This window comes from Balaenoptera borealis (assembly GCF_965194805.1).
Source record: "Balaenoptera borealis genome assembly, chromosome: 11".
Classification (NCBI taxonomy): Eukaryota; Metazoa; Chordata; class Mammalia; order Artiodactyla; family Balaenopteridae; genus Balaenoptera; species Balaenoptera borealis.
In genome coordinates this window covers 36,300,648-36,319,087 of record NC_138868.1, presented here as the reverse complement: position 1 = coordinate 36,319,087, position 18,440 = coordinate 36,300,648, and the positions used below count along the sequence as shown (strand labels likewise).

The 18,440-nt window shown below is 39.8% G+C and overlaps 1 protein-coding gene and 1 pseudogene across 4 annotated transcripts in view; one reads left to right on the top strand and one right to left on the bottom strand.

The window, feature by feature from the left end:
* NELL1 (neural EGFL like 1) overlaps window positions 1-18,440 on the top strand; it is an 866,104-nt gene that overhangs the window by 527,912 nt on the left and 319,752 nt on the right. The gene's annotated exons all lie outside the window — the stretch shown is intronic.
* LOC309605847 (vacuolar ATPase assembly integral membrane protein VMA21 pseudogene) lies at window positions 4,713-7,372 on the bottom strand (annotated as a pseudogene). The gene is made up of 2 exons: window positions 7,366-7,372; window positions 4,713-5,391 (listed from the first exon to the last, which is right to left on the bottom strand). The product of its transcript is annotated as a vacuolar ATPase assembly integral membrane protein VMA21 pseudogene (transcript).

Sequence of the window (18,440 nt, the reverse complement as noted above, 5' to 3'; positions counted from 1 at the left end):
TGGAATTTGAAAGTCCTAACTGTGAAAAATACGAGCTCAAATAATGTTCCTGGTGTCCATGGACTCTGAAAATACATCTTCCCTTGAAAGTTATGAATTAGGGAAAATAATTTTCTTAAAGTAATTCTCATGGTCAATTGTGTTAACCTTAATAAGATCAGGAGAATCCTGTGTTTCATCAGTGTTATGTGGGGAAGCATTGCAGTAGAGGTGAAGATTGGGCAAAGGGATTGGAGAATTGGGGTTTAGACCTGATTTCCTTACTGGAGCACTGTCACTTCTGTATTTTTACATATTACAGTTGGGTTAATGTTACCTTCAGTGTTTATCCAGCAGTGTTATTGCAAAGAATTATTAAAGGAATATATAGCGCTGTGTTTTAAGCTATCAAATGCTATAAAAGTGAAGACAGTATTATTGGTGGAACAGTGATGAAGGGCAAGGGGAAGGCAGTTCATGAGTTGGCTTCAACCTCAGCCTTGTGACTCAGGTACCCAAATATGTGTCTGTTTCAAGGCATACCTTTTATAGTTGAGTTTTCCACTAGTAACTGAATCATTTATAGAGGGAGTTGGACAAGGAGTATCAGACAGCTTGAACTAATTCAGAAGGTCTGAGAGAAGAGATGGCTTGTATTGTGCTGAAGCCACGGTCTCGGGCACGCATGATCCAATCCTCATCAGACTTGCCAAATTGACACTCCTCTTTATAAAGGAAAAAGCTATTACTTGGGTACACAAACAGAGAAACTTAAAACAATCATTTCACTACCATTCCTTCCTGAGGGCTGGAGAAGATACATGATAAAGACTCTCCTCAACGCCCAGAAATGCTCACCTATCTTGGATGCACTAATATTATTGTTAATAAAAGTATATAGGTAGTAATGTTTACAGGGGTACTGGAGTGTCAGTACTGCCGTGTTGAGCAGAACTAAAATAACTTCAACCTTATTTGTAAACTCACTGTCATGCAAATACTTACCAACAAGCACTGGTGCTGAATTTAGATCTGAATGTATCTGTTAGAGTCCTTAAGGGCGGGGGCAGGAAGGACACTTTACAATACTGATTTAATTCTAAGAGAAGGAAGTCTCTAGGCCCTGAGACTATTATTATGCTTAAACTCTCAATAATGCTTCCTTTGAAAAATGTGACTGAAACTTGAAAATGAAACGGATTGTCTAGTCTAAGCTTTCAAGAGACATTATGTTCATCAGCTTGGTAAAGAAAGGCAGACAGACAGAAGCTGTATTGCAGTCTTGAAACCAGCAATAGTGCATGAAGAAGACAGTCACAAGAAGGGGGCTTGTGTGGTGCTAGGTGCAATATATTGGTTGTGTTATTTTGACTTAACAAGGCAGACCTTGATGTAGTCTTTTCATATTCTTTTCCTACAAGTGCATTTTTCCTGGGCAAAAAAAGAGTCTCTTGGATGCGCTTTAAGCACTTTCCATCACTTACCAAAGTCACTGCTTACCTTTTAAAGTTTGTAGCCCAGTAGACATAACTGCATCCCTAGGGGCTTGAGGGAAACACGTTAAACCGGCTTGTATCTCAGAGGGAGTGGAAATCTTGACAACTGCTGATTCTTTAGAGTGCATTTTGAGGTTGCACTTTGGTGAGTCACATAGATGTTTGTTATCTGTAATTGTCACATCTGAAATGATGCATGCGATTAGCAGAGCCATATATATATCAGTCAATTTTATTTTAAAACAGGCTACTGAACATTGACTTTCTGGTGAAAAATCAAGATAAGACTGTCTTTCTTTCCTAACTAACAATTCTCAATGGACCAGGAGACTTTCTTTAGGCAACGTTATTGAAAGATGTCACAGTCAATCTCTAGGCTCTCTGCTGGACTATGATCTGTTTGGGGGAGCAATTATTTGCAAAATATTTAAAGTGCTTAACAACTGCTACTTTTATAGAATGGTGCCAGCTATACTTAACATACCCATCTCAGTTCAGAACATATGCAAAGGGTATTTACCTTTTATAGAACTGAAAAACTATAGTACCTGGTTGGATGTCTTTTCTTTTTTTTTTTTTTTTTTTTTTTTGCTTTTTGGGCAAAACTGATGAGATCTTTATAATGAAAATAATCTTACAGTATATTTCTGTTAGATTCCCATGAAACACAGGTTGTTTTTTTTTCTCTTTTATGGAGGTTTAAATTTCTTCAACAATTCAAAACTGAATTCTGCTGTCACATATAAAATGGTATCCACTTGAAGAGCTAATGACATCAGATGCATTCTACAGCAGACTTCATTTTTAAGCACAATGAGAAAAAAGATTATATTCTGGGGAGCAAAATGGTAGGTGAGGTTAAGAAGGTCATGTGATAAATCAGTAGCCCGTACTGACACTTCAAGTTACACTCCCTAATTGAGGTTATCTTTACAATCAGTTTTCAAACAGTAGTGAACATATTCCTACCTTATAACATTTATATAAGGGCTCAATTGTAGCTTTCCTTTCTATACATCCTGAAAGGATGTACAAGAGGAAATCACTGAGACATCTTGAAAAATAAATCTATTTGTCAAATACCATGTTATTTCAACAGCAGCAAACTAGTCAGTTAACAGTAAAAACCCTAAGAAAATATTAACTTGTTTGAAAACAAGTCTATATTATAGTAACCCCAAGTATCAACCTTAACATCTGATTCTAACTTTCAAATGCTGGGTACCTTTTCCAAGAGGAAATTACACCTGCTTTTACATGAATCCCCAGTTTAAATACTTGCAGAAAAATACCCATATTATCTACTCAGCAAATGTCTGAAATCAAACAAAATAATCCAGCACTGGACATTAATATCTTACAAATAGCATAAGATCCCAAAAGTACGAGAAAAACCTTGGCATTATAGAAAAAGAAATTAGGTGGACAAATTCTAAGTACAACAAGACATCTAAAGAGGGGAACATCTAGAAATCTACCATACAGTACACTAGACTCAATCTGGAGTATTCTACAATTTCATATTAAATGTGTACAATTTTATACCAAAACTATAGTCTTTTTAAGAAAACATTTTACATTTAGAATAACTACTTAAGACATTTAAACTGTTGATAATATTTAACTATAAGCAAGAATAAAAAATAGTCCTATAATAATATTTTATTATTTTTTTTAATGAATTTATTTATTTATTTTTTGGGTGCGTTGGGTCTTCGTTTCTGTGCGAGGGCTTTCTCTAGTTGTGGCAAGCGGGGGCCACTCTTCATCGCGGTGCGCGGGCCTCTCACTGTCGCGGCCTCTCTTGTTGCGGAGCACAGGCTCCAGACGCGCAGGCTCAGTAGTTGTGGCTCACGGGCCCAGTTGCTCCGCGGCATGTGGGATCTTCCCAGACCAGGGCTCGAACCCGTGTCCCCTGCATTGGCAGGCAGATTCTCAACCACTGCGCCACCAGGGAAGCCCAATAATTTTTTTTTTCTCAACAATTAAATAAACACAAATGCCTTCTTTGCTTTTATGCCTAACTACCTCTCTACTCCTTTAGTCCAGTTCCACAGCATCAAAAGTAGGGGTGAATAAACAAAATCAGTAACGGCAAACACTCACAGCAAGGGCCATTGTATTAGGGATTGTCAATGATGGGAAATTTGTACAATGAGATATCTAGTTAAAAGAGTAAAGGTAGAATGTGCTTTTTAAGAAAACGGCCAATAATCACTCATCTGAAAAAATGCAAATAGCCGCCAGGTGAAATTGGCAGAATTTGAACTTAAACCAAACTTTTAGTGTGTATCAAACTAGCATTAAGAAATGCACACAGGATGTAAACCAATATAGTGGTTATCTCCAGGTGGCAACATTACAGGGAATTTAAATTTTCTTCCTGTTTTAATATGAATTTTTTTCAGGTGTGTTTTTAGATTGCACACAAGTAGTACCAAGTGGCTAGAAAGAACACAGACCAAGGATACTAAAGTAAAACCAGAGGGTCTTTTTCTATCAGAAAGGACCTCAAGGATTATCTAACTTAGATACATTATCTATCTATGTATCTGGGATATAACGGCACTGATTTAAAAGACTAGACTAGAAATTCCAAGAATACTTCCTGGATGATAAAAATAATCTATTTTCAGGATTGTTTACACTCCCTAAGTATGCAAAAATTAACACTTTTAAATGTAAATTCCTTCATATACATTATTAAAAAGTAGGAAAAACAAATTTAAAGGGAGTTTACACAACCTTGTAATTAAAGCATCAGTTCCTTGTTGAATGACAGAGCAAAGCAGATCATTACAGAGTTTGTCTGAAAGCAGGAGGCTGGCCTGCAAGGGGCCTTGAGGGAGTAGGCTGGGTGCCCAGGCAGGCAGCTCTTTGCTTTGCTGTCTGCATTCTTCAATAAACCCAGTCCTTTTACATGAGTGGGTGTGATTCAGCCTAGTTTCCCCAGGAAATAATGTAATGAAAGATTTCTATTGACTAGGGATTACACTTCATGCAAAATTTCTCAGTGACATTCAGATTAATTCCAGTGTCCAGGATTTAAGCAATTTCCAGTAGGCATTTACAACCCAAAATCCAATGACCTGGTATTTTCATGATAGTTAGGGAAAGTGTTCCAGCGAAAAATAAAGTTTAGATTTGCTCCACTATGTACATCTGAATATATCCAGAGGAGTAAAACTCAAAGCCAACCAAAAGACGAAATGCTATAAAATATTTTTTTGTTGTAGGGTAATCAAATTCTTCCCAGAATAATGTGTAACTAATTTCACATATTTATTTGCAACCAATTTAACTTTTCCAAATTCTCATTTGCAAATGAGAGGCTCATACAATTAAAACTGATGATACAAACCATTGTTTTAGAAGGATCAGAATTTACACTAGTCAAACGTGACTCCATAAGATTGATTTTAACATGTTCTTTCAACTTTATTAAAATCATCAATATCCCAGATGCACTTACCACTTAAAAAAAATCAATTTAATGCTATCAAAAGGTGATATTCACTTTAATCCTGTTTGCCTTTACGCCACTGCCGTGAGCCTTTATTCCAGGCCACATAAACAAAGAGGGCCAGCACCACGTGGACGGCGACCACTGCAGCAAGAGCAGCATAAAAATAGCCGTCTCTATTGGACATACCAAAGGCGCCTTCAAAAAAACATAAGATTTAGTCGTGAAATACAACCCAATAAGTACAGTGATTATTAAAGCTGTGAAGAACAGGAGCGTCTCCAGAGTAGAGGCTAATGAACTTTCATTTCTGACGGTGCAGCGCACTTAGCGCCGCTTTATCAAAGCGCTCCGTGGTGTCCGCATGCCCGCACCAGGCGCTCACAGGCGGGCTGGGCTCAGCGGCCGCGCTCAGTCGGCTCCGCAGGAGACCGGTCGCGGCGGACCGCGCCGCTGGATGTTATATTTTAAGGCAAGGTTAGCATAAATAGATCTGGTTCTTTATTTTTTTAGTCTGTAAAGGGTGACAATTATTTCATAATACTAGCTTCTTACTGAATTAATCATGCAATTATGAGAAATAGCCAATATCTATATCCGATGTTAAATTCCTGATTAAATTTTTTCTTTTTAAATTTATTTATTTATTTATTTATTTATTTATTTATTTATTTATTTATTTATTTATTTATTTATTTATTTATTTATTTATTTATTTATGGCTGCGTTGGGTCCTTGTTGCTGTGCGCGGGCTTTCTCTACTTGTGGCGAGTGGGGAGCTACTCTTCGTTGCGGTGCGCGGGCTTCTCATTGCAGTGGCTTTTCTTGTTGCGGAGCACGGGCTCTAGGCACGCGGGCTTCTGTAGTTGTGGCTCACGGGCTTAGTTGTCCACTGCATGTGGGATCTTCCCGGACCAGGGCTCGAACCCGTGTCCCCTGCATTGGCAGGCAGATTTTTAACCACTGCGCTACCAGGGAAGTCCTTGATTAAATTAAAAAAAAATTTATTGGAGTATAGTTGATTTACAATGTTGTGTTAGTTTCTGCTGTACAGCAAAGTGAATCAGCTATACATATACATATATCCACTCTTTTTAGGTTCTTTTCCCATGTAGGCCATTACAGAGTATTGAGGAGAGTTCCCTGTGCTATACGGTAGGTCCTTATTAGTTACCTATTGTACATATAGTAGTGTGTATTTGTCAACCCCAGTCTCCCAATTTATCCCTCACCCTCCCCCCTCACCTTACCCCTGGTAACTGTAAGTTTGTTTTCTACATCTGTGACTCTGTTTCTGTTTTGTAAAGTTCATTTGTAGCCTTTTTTAGATTCCACATATAAGCGATATCATATGATACTTGTCTTTCTCTGTCTGACTTCCTTCACTCAGTATGCCAATCTCTAGGTCCATCCATGTTGCTGCAAATGGCATTTCTTAATGGTTCTTCTTAATGACTATCACACTGTGAAAGCCAAGTAAGCAGTCAGGAGCCTAGAACAGGTTCTGTTGCTGGGTCTGCCTGACCCAGATACTTCTTAATATTACCTTAGAGGCTTCTTTTGTTTTTTTCCGGCCACACCGCATGGCTTATGGGATCTTAGTTCCCCAACCAGGGATCGAACCTGTGCCTCCTGCATTGGAAGCATGGATTCTTAACCACTGGACCGCCAGGGAAGTCCCCTTAGAGGCTTCTCTTGATCCAGATATTTATTAAGGTAAAGGATAAGTCTAAAAACATTTACAAAGAATGTGCAAGTGTTAGCATAGTTTGGCAGTAGTGCTAACTGCGATCCTTCCTCAACAGTATTTTGGTGGGATGCTAAACTAGTACTGACCAGTAGAACGTGTTGTGGTTTACACTTGCCTGCTTTCACATTTCTGCCTCTTCCTATTCCCAACACAAGGATATGTTTCTTCATTTCAGCCTCATGCATGCCACTCTGTTTGTTTTCTAGAATAAAGTTAGATACGTTCCTGGCAGAGTAACTCAGCTCTGCTGAAAATTGCTCAAAGCTTTAGTCCCTAAAATACAGCCATCTTGCAACTCAACCACACTGAGTTTGGTATCTGTTTCTATTGCTTTTGCCTAATCTTCTCATTTATACATAGATGTTTATTTTCCAGGGCATTTGGATTACACCTTGTCCTGTGATAATGAACCAGTTTCCTCATTTGCTAATAAACATAATGACATTTTCAAATTTCTTCTCACCCTTAGCTTCTAAATTTTAGGGAAAACTGGAAGGCAGTAGGGTTAACGTGTGAAACTGCTTGTATAAGGTTAGGAAACAGTGGTAGCTTCTGTCACAGACAAGCTTGAGAACTTCAGTAGTTCCAAAACACTAAGTTCTTACCTATCACTCACTAAGAGCTGGTGGTGTGTGTAGAGGCTTGTGCCCCACACAGTAACTCAGGGACCCACTCACCTTCCATCTTGTCGCTGTGACCTCTTCTTGGTTCCCAGAATCCTCACCGCTCCATCAGCAGACGGGGAAGGAGAATTAGGTCATGCGTGGGAGGTTTCGATGGGCCAGGCCTGAATGTGATGCATACCTCTTTGGCTCACATGGCACTGAGCAGAATTAGGTCCTTGGCCCACCTAACGATAGAGCAGAATGTCTGTGTGCTTGGGAAGGAGGGGGAGGCCGCAGCTGTGGGTGAACACTAGCAGTCTCTGCTATATTGCTGTTGTGAATACGATTCTAAGTGAATAAAAGTAGCTGCATTATGATTTGTAGAAAACAAACCTCCATATGCAATTCTAAAATGGGTTCTGGCTGATGCACTGTGAAGAGTAGGCTTTCCAGTAAGAAAGATGGAGTATCCAGGGTTTAAAAAGGTCTCCAGTTGAATGCACTCATTCTTTCCAACCGTGTCATCATCACTTCTCTCTGGCTTCTGTCAAATTAAAGATAGCTCACTTTTTATCCAAGCTTCTGATCCTGCCAGTTTTAAGAAAAATTGAGAAACTTTATGGGTCACTTGAAAGTCGTGCAAAACACGCAGCATCATTACACATCTCTTCAGCAGAACTGCCAGTGGCATAGTAAAGTAACTCTCCCCCTGAGCGCTGGACCTCTCATAATTCTGTTACTTAAATAACTGATTCCCGCTTGTTACTATAACTCTCTTCCTATGTTTTGTGATCACTTCTTCCAAAATCGGTGAATTTTCCATCTTGAAACTTACGACAGAGAAATCATCATGTGTTGGTTCTCTTGCACTGTGTTCTTGTATCACCTTACTGATTTAGGGATAATACTATTTGTAATGTGCGATATTCTGAAACAGATACTGGACAGGGATAAGGACAAATTTCAAGTATTTATTCAAATATAGTTTAACTATAGTTTTAAGTTGTGTTAGGAAAAATGCACTAGTTTAAGATAGATTTTCTTTTAAGTAGAATATTAAAATTTCATAAAATGGATACATTGCCTGTATTAAGTGACTGTGTAGATGAGGGAGGAATTCTAGATATTCTTCTAAAACACAGCCTATTTTTGGAGATGTGACCAGATGAGCTTGGAAAATGGTTTGAATTCAGCCTCCTAGACTATTTAAAGCAAGGAAATGATCTTTGGCATCTAAACGGCAAACTCTGTTTTGCACAGATAAGGATATTGAATATTGGTATATTCATTTATAGTATCTCTCTAAAGACTACATTAAGTAGAAGTAAAATAAGGTGTAATAAATTTCTCAAAAGAGGACTTACCTTATGTTTAACAGAACAAAGTAAAACACACACATGCACATACACAGGCATATGGTTTGACATTAGTAGAAGACGTAAAGGCTCTAGAATAGCAATGCCCAGTTGAGATATAATGTAAAGCACACAGGTTAATTTAAGTTTTCTGGAAGTTGCTTTAACAAAGGTAAAAAGAAATAGGTTTGACACCTCTCGATCTAGGCATTTCAAGTGCTCGACAGATAGCTGTGACTACTGACTACTCCAGTAGCTCTAAAACATTTAGGATAGGTTTCAATTAATAAGAATATGGCACACTCTTTAATGTGTACCCCTAAGCACACGGAGGAGATCTCTAGAGAGGCAGCATGGTGCCCTGAAAGTAAGAAATGGGGCTTTCCATCATTTTCTTTGTTATATTGAGCAGCCCAGGTCTGGCTTTCAGTTGAATGCAAAACTGTAGTGTTTATTAAGCAGACAGATGGCTGAAATCCATATACTGGGGGCTGAGAATACCTAATTCCTTCTACAGTATAGCATTTCCTGTCTCAGGACGGAATTTCCCCATAAAGTCACATATTGAATAGAAATGAGTAGCATTCATCAAAGCTCAAATTATACAAAGATAAGAGAGAGTAGAAGGGAAAAGAAAACAAGTCTAGAGCATTTACTTTTGTTGCATTTCAAGATCAGTTTCGTATTAAAAACAATTCATAAGAGAGCAGACATGTGCGTTTCATAGTGACCTGCTTACCATGGTGATGCTTACCAGCTTTAAATAGTAACACGCTCCGCAGTCTCTCGCAGCAGCCATCAGCCAGAGGAGAGCCATGCGTTCTCGAGGATAGGGAAATGCGGCAATTTGTGGATAATTTCCTGACATGCTTATCCATGACACTTAGTGGGATCATACTTGAATGCTGAATTTACAGAGACTAAAACCTCATTATTTTAGACCCAGATAATTTGGAATTTGCAATAATTTTATTGAAATTGAATTAGCAAGGGGCAACCTCCAACAGTGTAAATACAAGGGCTTTTGAATCTGACACTCTTGACCTCAGACCTCCACTCCCACACACACTGTGGGATGTAGGGCCTAGCCTCTTCACTTCTCTCAGTTTGCTTGCTCGCCTAATGAATTTGGAGGAAATGACAGTAACTTCATCGTGGATGTTACCACCCCTGTCTTTTCCAGTCTGGCTGCTTTCTAATCCACCCGGCGCACGTCCAGATCCGAGTCTCTGTGGCCTATCTGCAGGCTGGATGACAGAGTGACGAAGGGCATGGCTTCTGGAGCTAGACTGCTTGCTTAGAAGCCTGGCTTTTATACCTAGCTGTGACATCTGGGGCTAGTTACCCAACCAATCTGTACCTCGCTTTTATAATTGGGCGTAATAATTGTATATATGTCCATGGGTTGTTTTCAGGGCTAAGTGGAGGGTAAGTGCTTAGGGTAATGCTTGGAATATATTGGGTCTATTGTGCATCTCTCTCCCCTGTGAACTCTATGCAGAAGATCCTCCCGGGCATTCCCATGACTTTAAGGATGGGATTCACACTTCTTAGCCTGGTACACAGGTCTTTTCTGATCTAGTTCCCACCTACCTCTTTAGTCTCATCTCCTGCCACTTCCCCTCCAACAAAACCAGTCCTACTTTAGTCAGACTACGTACAGTGTTCCAAGTCTTCCTTGCTGTGGAATAGCTCAACGGTTAAGTGCATGGACTGTTGACGTCAGTCTGCTGGGTTCAAAACTAGTTTCCAGCACTTAGCAGTTCCATGACCTTAGAAGTTACTTAAACTTCTCTGACTTGAGGGTTAAATCAAGTGCCTGTACATAGTATGTTCTTAGTTGTTGCGTCCTCACTTTGAATGCAAAAATCTTTGCCTTCGTTTTTATTTGGTGAGTGCTTGTCCTTCAAAATGCAGTTCAAGTTCTACCTCTTTCAAGCCATTTGCCTTGACCCCTCCTCCGTGTTCCTGCATATCATTCTCTGTCTTGGCATTTATCACACCATAGTGCAAGCGCTAATTTGCTTAATCTGTCTCCCTCAGTGGCCTGGGAAGGCAGACAGCATGTCCTTGTCATCTTTGTGTCCATAAAGCTTAACACCTAAGGGTTATTTAATAAATATTTGTTGAGGAAAATAAGCCGTAAAATAGTTGTGAGGATTAAGTGAAATAACCTATGTTGACCATTTGGCACATAGTAGGAACCCAGTAAATACGAATTTCCTTTCCTTTAGAATTTACTAAAAGTAAGAAGTAAAATTTACTTTTTCCTATGTCGCGTGTGAGAAGGGTTTTTCGCTTTACTGAGAAAATTAAGAAAGTCAATAAATAAGGATCTTGCTCGCAGTACAAATATTCTACATTTGATCTCTATTTGGATGTGTCTTTTCTCATCAGAATAGTGATGAGAATGGTTTGGTGGTTGGGTCCACCATATTCAGGTTATTCCATTTAATATAAAGTATGCTTTCTTTTTACACAATGACTGTCGAAGCCATAGAAATATAATACTCTAAAGAAAAGTATGGCCATTTACCTAGAAGCCCACCACTTTGACAATAATAACAGCTAGCTCTTTGTTTTTTTTGTTTTTTTCCAGTTTTGCTACATTTTAATGGTAGGTTTTTGAAGGGATTATTTTTAGGTCTTGTCAACAACATCAAACAAAAGGTACTGAGTACTCCACAGGGTACAGAGCGCTGCCAAGCACCTCAGAAAATGCACGTGACCTGGTGAACATGTGGTTCTTGCCCCCTGAGGAGCTTACAGTCTGGCGGGGGGGGGGGGGCCCAGGGGTTGGGGGGGCTGAAAACTCACAGTCTTAGGAGTTGAGTCAACAACAGGGTAATTTATTAAGGCAAATTCTTCATCCCCTCAAGCTACCGTGGATGGAATCATTTTGGAATTCAACTAATCAAGAAAGAGGCAAGACTGAATTTGGTTGAGAATTCTTCAGGCTCATATAGTTTTTTAACATCCATCATAGTAGACAGAACTGACCTATCAGACAACTGAAAGTGGAGACTAGATCTCTTGAAGTGCAAGGGCTAGGACTTAATTGTGGTTACTTATTTTAAAAAGCAAACATACTGAACGGTATGACTAGGCTTATTACACTAGTTTAAAAATAGGCCAAGTACTGGCATGGCGTTCCCCTCATGCTAGCATTGGTCATTTAAAATAGTGAATATTAAATATGTGGGCTCCGCATCTAACCCACAGAATTAACAGCTGGCTTTTATTGAACACCTGTGAGCCAGGCACTGTGCTAAGAGCTTTACAACAAATATCTCATTTAAGTCATACCAGTTCTCTATGAAGGAGGCAGAATTATTGTCCCCATTATATACATGAGGAAACTGAGGCTTTAGAAAGGATGACTGAGGCAGTTAGCTATGTAGTCTAGGCCGGGGATGAGATTAGGTAAGGAGAAGGGGTTTTTGAAAAACTGGAGGCATCATGTGTGTGGATACCAAGTCGTTATATGGATACAAGCTTGGAGAATGCCAAGACTTTTCCTACAACACAGCTCATGTGGGAACAGTAGACTTTGCATGAGAGAATTGTAAGGGAAGGAAGCTTTTGGGGCATGAGCAAGGACCTGATGGTTGTTGAGGACCTGATTCTTGTTCCACCTGGTGGAGGAAGCGTTCTCTGAAGAGGATGAGGTTTTAGGGAAATACGTTTCCCATCCACTGAAGTCCCATAGACAAAATCTCTGGGACAGAACGGAGCAAGGAGCAGGAAGGAGAAAGGAAGCAGCAGACCTGATGTTGAGTTTGAACTGAGATGGATGCAGGAGAGGGTTGCATTTTGGGTGATGGAGATCAGAGGGGTGTGCCGCCTGGTTAGGTTAATCTCCACATTCCAGTGGTGGTTCCTAAGGTAGAGTCAGGGGAATGACAGCTGCAGAACCTGGATTACAGACAACTGGGGAGAGAAAAGGAGGACGGCCAGAGTAGAAAGATGTACATCTGTTGTTTTTACCAGTGAGCGTTCTTTCACCATATTGGTAACGATTCCTCACTTTCCTTCTGGGAGCCACCCCTCCTCACTTTTAGTCCCTATGGTCCTAGTGTTGGAACCCGTAACCCTTCTCTGACACAATTATAGAAGTGCATTCTCCTGGCCACAGAGATTGGTTCAGGTTTGACATGTTACCCAAGCAGATCCAATTAGTTTTTTCTTTCGCCCCTCTGGTTACGTTCGACAAGGAGAGTAACTTTTCTGCTATGGAAGGGGGTCTGGAAGAATATGACCAGGAACATTTATGGCCATTTTGAAACCACAGGGGAGAAGCTGTCTGAGAATGAAGCCAACACACAGAACTGTGTGGAGAAACAAAGTTGAATCAGACCTTGTTAATATCGTTGGCACTTCTGTATCCAGTCATGCCTGAAGTGGGACCCCCCCCCCCACCCCGTAGTGTTCTTAATCCTGTAGCTCTGGGTTTTCTGTCATTTTCTAAGAAAGTGCTAACTGTTGGTATGGTAACTCAACTGCTTTGGGAAGGAAAGCAGTAAGAATCCTTAACATTCCAATGGGAGAAATCTTTGTATTTCTATGAGCATAACATATATTTGGAATAAAGATGCTAATGAATCAGGGTGGTTAAAGTTCTTACTATGAAGCCAAAAGGCAGGCAACATTTTAGATAGAAGAATAATTAGCAGATTTGACTACAGACTTGTACTTTTTTCCCTCTGGCATGGGCAAATTATTATCAGTCTCAGTATTCTTGAATGAGGGTTTTTTCTTATTCCCTAGAAAGTTATTCATGGTATGAATGCATATGTGGAGTTTTGTGGCTGCTTTTCTCCTCTTCGCTGTTCTCTGGAGGCTTTCAGTCCAGGTCAATAAAACAGGCACCACTCTGCATCATTCATACCATCCTCGAAACCCACAGGGTTCTTCCTTGGTTCCTGACTGTTGGAGTTAAAATATCATTTCCCTCTTCTTTAGAACGGTGCTGTTTTGATTTCTTATCAGATTCCAGCTGTATTTGAAGGCCTATAGCCTAATCTCCCAGATTGGTAGGGGAGAGTTGTCATATTTTGTCTCTGGCTGATAAGAATTGGAACACAAAAGAGTTCCCCCTTTGGGTAAGATTAAACCAATAACTCTACTTCAGATCATTTCATTAAATTGTATTATCTTGAGCAAAACACTCTATTCCTTGATATTGCAGATGATAAATGTTGGGGAAAAGGAATAAAAATAGTAACTCCCAGTTTCTTTCACATCATGATACACATAGAAATGATACTATTTGATAGGCACATGGGTGTAAATAGATGAGGCTGCCTGCTGCTGAGAGTCACCTGGCTGGGCTGAGTGGGTCAGTAGCTCGGCACACCTTCCCCTTTTTCTGGTGCTCTGATTGGGAAGCTTCTGGATTTGCAAACCATAAGGGCTGGATTTTGGTCCTAGCTCAGCCATTCAACCCCACTATATTCTTGGGGCATCCTCCTTTCCTTTTTAAAAAAAAATTTATTATGCTATAGTTGATTTACAATGTTGTGTTAGTTTCAGATATACAGCAAAGTGATTCAGTTATATATATATATGTAGAAATTTATTTACTCTTTTTACATTATAAGTTATTACAAGATATTGAGTATAGTTCCCTGTGCTATACAGCAGGCACTTGTTGATTATTTTGTATATAGTAGTATGTATATTTTAATCCCAAACTCCTAACTTATCTCCCCCTTCCCTTTTGGTAACTGTAAGCTTGTTTTCTACCTCGGTGAGTCTATTTCTGTTTTGTAAATAAGTTCATTTGTATCATTTTCTTAGATTCCACGTGTAAGCAATATCATATGATATTTTTCTTTGTCTGGCTTACTTCACTTAATGTGATCATCTCTAGGTTCATCCATGTCGCTGCAAATGACATTATTTCATTCTTTTTATGGCTGAGTAATACTCCTTTTTGGTCCTCAGCTCTGCATCCTTAAGTGAGGAATCTGAGGTCTAGTCCTAATGTTAATGTCTATATATCAGGAGCATTATCAGATCTGAATAACAGAGGTTTATGAGGTGCACTGAGGCTTTAAGCATGAAAGTATCAACACAAAGCTCATTGCTTAGATCTGTTTAATTACTGCTAAGCATCCCTGTTTTGTGCTGGTCTCAGCCTATCAATCACCAATGTTATGGTTTGCCGTCAAGATGCCAAAGATCGTAATTTATTACATTTTATTTTTCTTCTACTTAATGCAGTCTTTAGAGGTATACTATAAATGAATATACCCTTGTTTTTCTTCATGTGACTGCAAGATGCCCTTCAGCAATTACCAGCAAGAAACTGAAAAAAAATAAAGATTTCTTACTTAAAAGACCTGGAAGTTACACAGCACACCAGGAGCAATGTAGCAAGGTCACCAGGGGTGGGCCCAGAGGCAGGATGAAGCCCAGGGCCTGGGGTTCTGCCTTTATTGAGGTCAAGGGTGGGGGGGCCTAGGTTTCTGTGGGCTCACTCTTTATTGGTAGAACATATTTAAAACATAAGAGTGGTGATTTAAAGGACAGGAAGAGGAAAAAAAAAAACAAGTAGTCCAAATGGTCAGATATTTAAATCAATCAACATCTGTAAAACAAAGGTGTCTCAGTGCAGGGAGGTGGCCTAGCTCTTTATGTAGTTGTGAGGCTGGAAGTGTGTTTATTTGGGTTAACCATCTTTGAAGGGGATGCCTCTTGGAAATGAATGCCTTGGAAATCAATGTTTAAATCAGGCATTTGTATTACAAAAAAGAAACAACAACAACAACAAACCTGCCAGGGCTTATACCACAATACTCTTTAAAAAAAAATCAGACCTACATTATTTAAGATACCTGTATGACAGTCTATGATGGAGAGTGTCAGGGTCTGGGTTAAGTACTCAGAGATTATTCATAGAATTTCTGAACTAAAAGGAAGAGTTGAGATAATTTATTCCCCAAATACAAAAGAAGATTCTCCTAAAATCATCAGAGTATATTTACGTAGAGCATCAGGCAAATACACAATTGAGGACGCTTAGAGCCAGCTCCTAGTTGTTCTTTGGCAGCATAAAAAGAAACACATAAATACATCATCCATACATTATTAACCAATTTACTCCTCCTTAGCCAAGTCTTTAGTATTTAGAATTAGAGACATTTCAGTATCAATAACCTGTTACATCCAGCAAGAGCGGGAGCTGACCACTTTGATGGGACAGGACAGCACTAGATCCAGCAGGTACGGATAATTGGAGTCAAATGATCAAGGAGTAAGGAGAATGAAGAGACTACATGTGCCACCCAGGGTGCAAGAGAATCAAGAATTCATGATCATAGTCTAGGCAAACTTTTGGCAAGGGTGTGAGGGAGTGCTATTGTCTGAATGTTTGTGTCCCCATCAAGTTCATATATTGAATTCTTAAAACCCAAAGGTATTAGGAGGTGGGGCCTTTAAAGGGTTCTCAAGTCATGAGAGTGGAACCCTCATGAATGGGATTAGTGCCTTATAAAAGAGGCTTCAGAAAGCTCCCTAGCCCCTTCCAACATGTGAGGGCACAGTGAGGAGACACTGGCTATGAACTAGGAAGAGTGGTGGGGCCTTGATCTAGTATTCCCCAGCCTTCAGAACTATGAGAAATGCATTTCTGTTTATAAGCCACCTAGTCTGTGGTATTTTGTTACAGCAGCCCGAACAGACTAAGACAGGGGTGTTCAAGATGATGGAATGGATTACAGTGAGGAGAACTCAGAAGTGGGAAATAGTGAACCAAGCAGATTTTTAGTGTTAAGATGGTCTATTTATGGGTAGCTGGGTTCCAGACACTAGAATGAAGTTCAGGAACAAGTTCAAGGATAAAGCTTCAGTCTGTCAGAGGAGCAAGGACAAGAATAGGATTTATGAACAGGGCTGTATTTATTGAACACACACAGACACACGCAGAAGTTAACATGTGTGGTATATTTAAATGTAAGTCTCTGTCCAGACATTTACACATACTGTTACACTTAACCCTTACCAAATCCCCAAAAGGCATGCACTATTCTTTTTACAAATGAGACAACAGAGGTTTAGGTAACCACCTGTAGTCGCACTGTTTGCAAATGGTAGAACTAGACTTTGAAGTCAGGTCTACCTAACTTCAAAGTCCATCCTCTTTTCACTGGTATGTAAGAGAGGTTAGGTAACTAGAATCTTGGAAACAGGGACCAAGGAAGAAACACTGAGTAAGATTTGTAAAATACCCTAATATTGATTTGGGGGACATTTATGCATTCTGCCTTACGTCAGGGTTGATCCCTGGAATAAAAGGTGCAACAGGATTTGGGGTGCAGGAGCCCAGCTCAGAGCCTCGTGACCAAGTTGGCCCTGACACACCCTGTAACCATGTATCAAATTTCTTTCAAATCTGTTGCAACTGAAGGAAGCTGCGTCCATCTGAAAACTTTATGCCATTTTTTAGGGCAGCAGACTGAACCTCAATATTAACCCAGGTATACATTGATATCCCTTACTAAAGTTAGTCAAAAGCAGTCAACTCCTTCTTCTATAATAAGTTGACAATTGGGAATTAGTCAGAAATGGAGCTAAAACTGAAGCTTTTCATACCTTGAACAAACATGTACAGTTTGAGGTTTTGCTTATTACTTTTATGTGTTCAGACTTTTAGGAGAGGTATCACAAGAAGGGAAACATTTCGAGTAAGTCAGAGGGTAGGAAAAATGATACAAAAGGCTTGAATATTAGGTTCTAATCTCTTTGAAGGCAGCTATTGATCACTTATACATGAGTTTGCATTTGAAGGCCTCTTAGCACCTACCTCTTGATCAATTTAACCAAGTGAATAATTCCTGAACTTGGAGTATACAAATGATAACAGGTGAAGTATCCTAGTCTCTATTGAAAAGTATTTACATTTGAGTAAATTTACCAAAATTATGTCATTTTAAGTAAATCATATGTTTCTGAGGATAAGGATTAATCTAGAAATGAAACTCTTCATTGATGGACAAACAAATAGAGGTAGAAGCACCTGTAGGGATCGTGTCTCTTATTTGAATGTCAGAATGCTCTGGGGAAAGGACTTGCCTATAACTGTTACTGAATTGAACTTGGGTTGGCTTGCTCACACGCAGTAAAGCCAATATATTGACACCAGGTAGTAGTGAAGGAAAGTGCAGCGTTTACTGCAAACACCAAAACAAGGAGTGCAGGCAGCTAATGCTCAAAAAACCCAAACTCCCTGATGGATTTCAGGGAAGCAGGCAGGAATTTTAAAGGCAAGGTGAGGTAGAGAGTTACATGGTGTGTGATCAGCTCATGCACAATTTTCTGACTGGTTGATGGTGAGGCAACAGGGTGGTGTCGCGACTTAACCTTATCAACCCTCAGGCTCCAGCCAGTCTGGGGGCTACGTGCTTATAGTCATCATGCAGTTAGCGTCTCCATCTGGTGGGGGTTTTAATGTCTGTAAAACAATTTAGGAATGTGCATCAGACAGTGTTATCTATGTCTTTCACGGAGGAACTAAAGATTCTGTGACTCTGCTATATGGTTGATTTACTGTTTAAATTGTTACCAGTTCTCCTAGCCCAACTGCTACTATCTGTTACTACATGTTCGCATTCTTTCAATCATTAATTCTTGAGCCAGCCTTTTATGACTCAGGGGTGGTCTGAGAGACTAAGGCTTTTCTACAAACAAGAGGCAAGTAGAGGACATTGGCAGTGGGGGGTGGGTGGGAGGGGGTCTGTCCCAGGAAGGCCCCATAGGGTCCTGCTTTGTTACATAACCTCTTCATGATAG